The sequence below is a fragment of the Sapajus apella genome, unplaced genomic scaffold, assembly GCF_009761245.1.
Source record: "Sapajus apella isolate SASKATOON/1434 unplaced genomic scaffold, GSC_monkey_1.0 scaffold70, whole genome shotgun sequence".
Taxonomy (NCBI): Eukaryota; Metazoa; Chordata; class Mammalia; order Primates; family Cebidae; genus Sapajus; species Sapajus apella.
This window is the reverse complement of record NW_022437010.1, coordinates 5,126,692-5,132,775: the sequence shown is the minus strand read 5'-3', so window position 1 is coordinate 5,132,775 and position 6,084 is coordinate 5,126,692. Positions and strand designations below refer to the sequence as shown.

The 6,084-nt window shown below is 44.9% G+C and overlaps 1 long non-coding RNA gene across 1 annotated transcript in view; it reads left to right on the top strand.

Annotated features, from left to right (window-relative positions):
• Positions 1-5,086, top strand: part of LOC116531321 — a 6,733-nt gene extending 1,647 nt beyond the window's left edge. The window contains exons 2-3 of the long non-coding RNA XR_004260364.1: positions 3,726-3,847; positions 4,671-5,086. This is a non-coding gene — a long non-coding RNA (uncharacterized LOC116531321). The remainder of the gene's footprint in view (positions 1-3,725; positions 3,848-4,670) is intronic.
• The last annotated feature ends 998 nt before the right edge of the window (positions 5,087-6,084 follow it).

Genomic DNA, 6,084 nt, shown 5'->3' with positions numbered 1-6,084 from the left:
TCTTTCTTTTCTTTCTTTCTTTCTTTCTTTCTTCTTTTTCTTTCTTTCCCAGAGTCTTACTCTGTTGCCCAGGCTGGAGTGCAACCTCCGCCTCCCAAATTCAAGCTATTCTCCTGCCTCCACCTCCCAAGTAGCTGGGACTACAGGTGCACACCACCATGCCTGGCTAATTTTTGTGTCTTTAGTGGAGATGGGGCTTTATCGTGTTGGCCAGGCTGATCTCGAATGCCTGACCTCGGATGACCCGCCCTCCTTGGCTTCCCAAAGTGTTGGGATTAGAAGTGTGAGCCTTGGCACCCAGTCACACCTGGCTATTTCTAACCTTCTTTACTGTCTTCAGATTTCTGACCCTGCCACTCCATCTTCTAATGTTACAGAGAAGGAAAAAAAAAAAAAGATCCCATTGGTTAGAAATTCTCTCAATTTTCTGCTACAAAATGTATGAACTTGCCTGCAATCTTATATATCTTTTCCTCTTTTTTCCTGTTACTAAAGTTGGAAAGGTTCCCCCTCCCCATGTCTCCAAACCAGGCTTCTATGTTGCCTTGTTCTCCAAGGCTTTGCTATGCCTCTTATCCACTCTTCCTCTTGTAGCTTCAAGCTCCTGCTTGCTAGCCCTGTTTCTTCTCAGCATTCATGCCATTTCGGGTCTCTTGAGTATTTAAAAAAAAAATACTCCCCCAACCTATGTCCCCACTCCCCATGTCCCCAACACTGCTGTCACTCCTCTCCTTCATCACTAAGTTTCTGTCATCTGGATTTCAACTCATCATTCTACTAAAACTAGAGGTCAAGGTCTCCAAGGCCTGTGCTCAGGCCAAAAGACAGGATTCAGTTTTTATTCACCTAAACTTTTAGAAACAGTGAACTCTCTCTTTGAAGGCATTTTTCCTGGGCCTCCTTGACATTGAACACTCTGCGGTTTCCTCCAATGCAGCGCAATATCCCTTGATTGTCTCAGCAACTCTCGTTGTTTTAAAGTTTCATTAATACCCCGACACCTCCCAAATCTGGGTCTCTAGCCAGGATCTTTTCCAGAACTGTAGATTCCCTTATCTAAGCGCCTACTGGCTACCCTCACTTGTCATATCCCAGTGACAACCCGTGCTCATCATGTCTAACCTGAGACATATCACTTGCCCTGAAAACCTGGCACATCTCAGGAGTTCTCTACCTCAGCGAATCCCACCATCTTGCACGCAGGTGGCACAGCAGTCACATGAGCATCATTCCTGAAGCCTCGTTTCTCTCCCTCAGTCATCAAATCCAATCCTTGAGCAAACATTTTCTATCCTACCTCTTAAGCAGCCCTTGAATGTACCCATGTATCCTTTTCCCGTCCATTCTCTACAATGCAGTCACAATGAGCATTGCAGGGCTCAAATCTGAAATCAAATTATTTGCACAAAGCCCTTGTATGACTACTTCTCTTTGCTTTTTGGATAAATTCCAAACTTAAACTGACAAGGCCCTATACAAGCTAGACTCTGGCTCTAGCACTGCTCTTTCCCTCAGCATTCATACAATTTAAGGTCTTTAGTATTTTAGAAAACCTTCCCCCAACACCAGTCTCCCCTCCCCACCTTCCACTTTTGCTTCTCCTCTCCTCCTCTCCATCACTAAGCTTCTTTGCCATCTGGCTTCCATCTTTCTTCCCTGCCCAGTCACCCTCCACTGACTCCCCAGATGCCTTGCAGCGGGTTTGCCTTGTTGTAGTTCTCACATTGCATGATCACTTTCTGTTTCCTCGGCTGTACTCCTACTTGGCTGCAAAAGGGTAGGGACTCAAGCCAGAGTTCCCTGGAGAGAGGCTGCTGACCACTTAACTATCCAAAGGCCATCTTTGCCGCATTCCTTGTGGAGTGCCAGAGTAAGACCCTAAAGAAGATGTCTAGTACTGTTTCTGCTCAGCATTTATACAATTTCAGGTCTCCTCAGTATTTTTTAAAACCCTGCCCCAATCTGTAACTGTCATATTCTGGCAGTTCTCCTGGCAAACATTAAATCTGAGTGTCCAGAATTCCTAGATACCCTTGTCCGTGTGGGGTTTGAGGATGAGCAGCCACCCTTGTACCCTTCAGATGAGGTTACGCAGGTGCCAGATACCCCCAGGACTTGGGGTTGAGTTGTGCATTCAGGACAGACTTGTCACCCTCACAGTCACCTCCACAGTGTCACTTTTGGCCTGAGACTAATTATTGACTGTGTGAACTTGCACACACAGTGGTTGGCTTTCTGACTCCCCCAAACCACCAACCTCATAGCATCATAAATACAATGGCTTTCCCTGTGCTTAACAAAGTCAATAAAAATGTGTCCCAGGCACCAAGCCCTAGTATATGGTGAAAGCCCATTCATTTACAGAGCATTTCCTCATGGCTATATGGCTGAGGCATCAGAGCAAAGGTTTCTGATCACACAGTGAATCTTGAACTGTGCTAGGGATGGAATTTCCACAGGTGTATAGGCTCTGAGGTCCTTAAGGATGGGGTTGTTTCTTTTGTTTTTGAATGCTCTTGCCTGGCATGGAAGTGGAACCATGTAAATATTTAAGAACTGTAACAGGTGGTGTTTTCATTCAGGAAAACAAAGACCACTTTAAGTCTTTCTGAAAGAAGGAATTTAAGGCAGAGGATTGGTTACACAGGTGATAGAAGAGACAAGAAACCAAACAGGAGAAGGTGAGTCAACTCCACAGTTAGCAACAGCAGGGAGGAGTTGGAGTCATCACAGTGGGAGGGCTGAGGGAATGTCAGGCACTGGAACCCTGTGGTCCTGTCTGGTGGGAGCTTGAGATCCAATCATTACAAGAAACACTGTCCGGGGTCAAGAGGGAGGGAAGAACTATCCTAGCTTGTCCCTTTCTTCCCACCCACACTCCCTCTTTTGTCTGCCATTTGCTGAACTCGACTAGAATCAGTTGAAAAAGGACTCTGGAAAACACCGCCTGCAAAGTTAGTCCCACCACTCCCATGTTGGGGGCCCCAAGACTATTCCCAGGTTCTATGGGTTCATTAGGAGGACTCACCAGACAGCTGCCCATATGGCTATGATCAGATATAAATGTACATATATTATATATACTACACGATAAATCATGACGAAAAGATGCAAATCCAAATCAGAGGAGAAAAATCGCTTGGGCAAAGTCTGGAGACAACCACGCAGAAGGCTCCAGGGGTCCTCTCCTAATCAAGGTACAGGGGCTGTGCTTACCACGCTGGCAATGAGTTGTGACAACACTCATGTAATGTCGTCTGCCAGGGATGCTCACTAGAGGCTCAGTGCTCAGAGTGTTTATGGGGGGCTGGTCACATAGGTACCCTCTGCCTAGCTCAAACCCAAATTCCAGACTCCCCGAAGGAAACAGGTGTTCTGCATGAGCCACAATTTTTGAATAGTTAGCTTGTCCGTTAGGGAACAGTGGGAAGACTTCTGAAGTTCAAGTTCTCAGATGCCAAGCAAGGGCCAATCTTGCAAGTAAGGCTTTCCAAGGCCAGTTTCAGGTTTGCCATGTTAACTCTTTTCTGGACCCGTACAGGGAAAGGGTGAGGAAAGGTTCTCTGGGCAAACAGTTTCAGGGTTGCTGCAACACACTGTGCTCTTTCATTGTGGCATGGCCGGTCTCTCACATGAGATGTTAATAGGCCTGGAGCAGGAGGAGACTCCAGTGGGAGTGTCACAAGGGTCACCCAGTTCTGCCCCTACTTTCTTGGCCTCACCAGCTCAGCATGAGACCTCCGAGGAAACAAGGAGACGTGAGTGCCTCTGGCTGCACGGGCCTGGGCATAGCTTCTCACTATTCTGCAGCTGAGGGGGTCACCCCATTGCCTCACCAAGAAGCAGGGTAAGAATGCCTAGATGCATCACTTTGGTGTCCCAGTGTCTGTCAGAAATATGAAGCAAACGTTGGGAGTTGTGGGTAGACAGAAAATGCATGGGAGGGGGGATTTCACATCGCCTTACCTTGATCCTTTAGTTCTGAGTTTTCATTTGTATGGTATTGACAGTTTTCTCTGGAGTCTCTCCAGACAAACCATCTTTCTCCTACTTGGCAACACCCAAGGAGCAGACCATATTTGCTGAGGCAATGAATTTTCTGGCAAACTCTATTTGATTTACATGCAAAACTTCACATCTCAAACAAACAAACAAAAAAACCAGTCATGTCTGGGTGCTGCTGGTTTTTTCCAGCTGAGCAAGACCTGGATTTTGTTGGTTATAGATGTAATTCCAGAGGGAGATGAGTAGACATAAATAACAATTGGCCTTTTACAAAGATGTCGGCCCCTCTGACATGAGTGACCCAAGTCCATCTCTTTAGAGACCTTTCTCCTTCACTGCCCTTGATCCCATAGGAGCTGGGGAAAACTTTCCACTCCAGAAGGAGGTGTCCTGGGGGAGAGGATGAAAGGGAGGCTGGGTGGGCAGTTTGTAGTCATGTTCTAGCCACGGTAGTGAGCAGTGGGGGAAGGCAAGTGGCCCTCTGTATCCATTCACATATTTTTTGAAGCCTCATGAGAATTTTCACAAAGTCTAACAATGACATTTAAAAAGGAATTTATAAAGCACCATCACAGTTGCCACCACACTAGGACATGGGATCTACTAGGACATGGGATCTAAGAGAGGACCATGCCTCCAACAGCCTCTGTTCCTTCTTCTTTCAGGAGAGCTATAAATCCACACCAGGGACAGCTCCAGATGGCAAGAGTTTTCTCGTTCTTTGGCTTCCCTGGGTATGGTCCGCTCTTGCCAGGGATCTACAATCACCTGTAATCTACCTTCCCAAGGAGCAGTGGTGGATCACTGGGATCTGCCTCACCTCATGGCAGGCAAATGGAAGAAAGCTGTTCTTTCCTTAGGAATGAAAGATTTAACTAATGCACTCACCTACTTACAGTGAATATCTCTGTCTTTTAAAAATTATCTTTAATTGTGGTAAGATACACAAAAAAATTTGTAATCTTAACCGTTTTTCAGTATACAATTCGGTAGTGTTAAGGATATTCATGGTATTGTATGACCAATCTCTGGAAAGTTTCTGTCTTGTAAAACTGAAACTCTATTCCCATTAAACAACTCTCTGTGAGTGTACGTGTCTGGCTATATTTGTGAGTGTATATGTCTGTCTGTACATAACTTTGCACACATCTGTGTGAGGGACCTAGTATGTCTGAGTATCTGCGTGTATGGGTATTTCTGAGTACGTATGCCTCTGTGTCTATGTGAGTGTGTGTCTTTGGAGCGCGTGTGCACATTTGTGTGCATACATATGAGTGAGTACACAGGTGGAAGGGAAGCACTGAAGGTTTAACTCGACGACACTTTCTCCACTGGCTTCCTAACTCCTCCAGAGTCCTGACGGAGTTTAAGGAGACTCCAAGAGATTTTTAAACTTGAAAAGACTTTACAAAACTTGACGAAGGGTCAACTAGAACTGGATCTGCTACAGATAAAGACTTTTCAAGTTTAAAGGAAAAAAATTTTCATAAAAATTGTTAAAAACACCCACAGCGGGGAAAGACACCAGTCACCCCAGCCTCACTGCATATGACACAGATGCGTGCATGATTTAATTCAATACTTTTCCTTAAGTAAATCAAGAGACCCCACATCCACCCATCCCAAGTATCTCACTTTGCAGGAGGAAAAATTCAATGATAACTAAACATTATGAAAAAATTAACAATGAAAATAATAACACAGCAATGTGTATGAACGAAATAATCAATGAAAGTGAAACCGAACAGTAATTCCACAAATTTATTACAAAGCTGTTAATTAAAAGTGTTGGGATTGAAAACGACAACCAACAATGGGTAATGGGGATGCTATACAAACAACACTTGCTTCAGTAAAGCTATCAGAATGTTAACTAGAGGTGTATGCACGTGTGTGTGTGTGTACAGCACAGTAGGAGCTTTGGAGTGTTCCCAAGGGTAATATGGCAGCTGGAGTTAGAATCTAGTCTTCCCCACCTGCTGTGTAACCTTGAGCACATTACTTAACTTTACCTGTAAAATGATGTCATAATAATGTAGACCTCACAAAATTATAAAGATTGAAGAAGAGAATACCCAT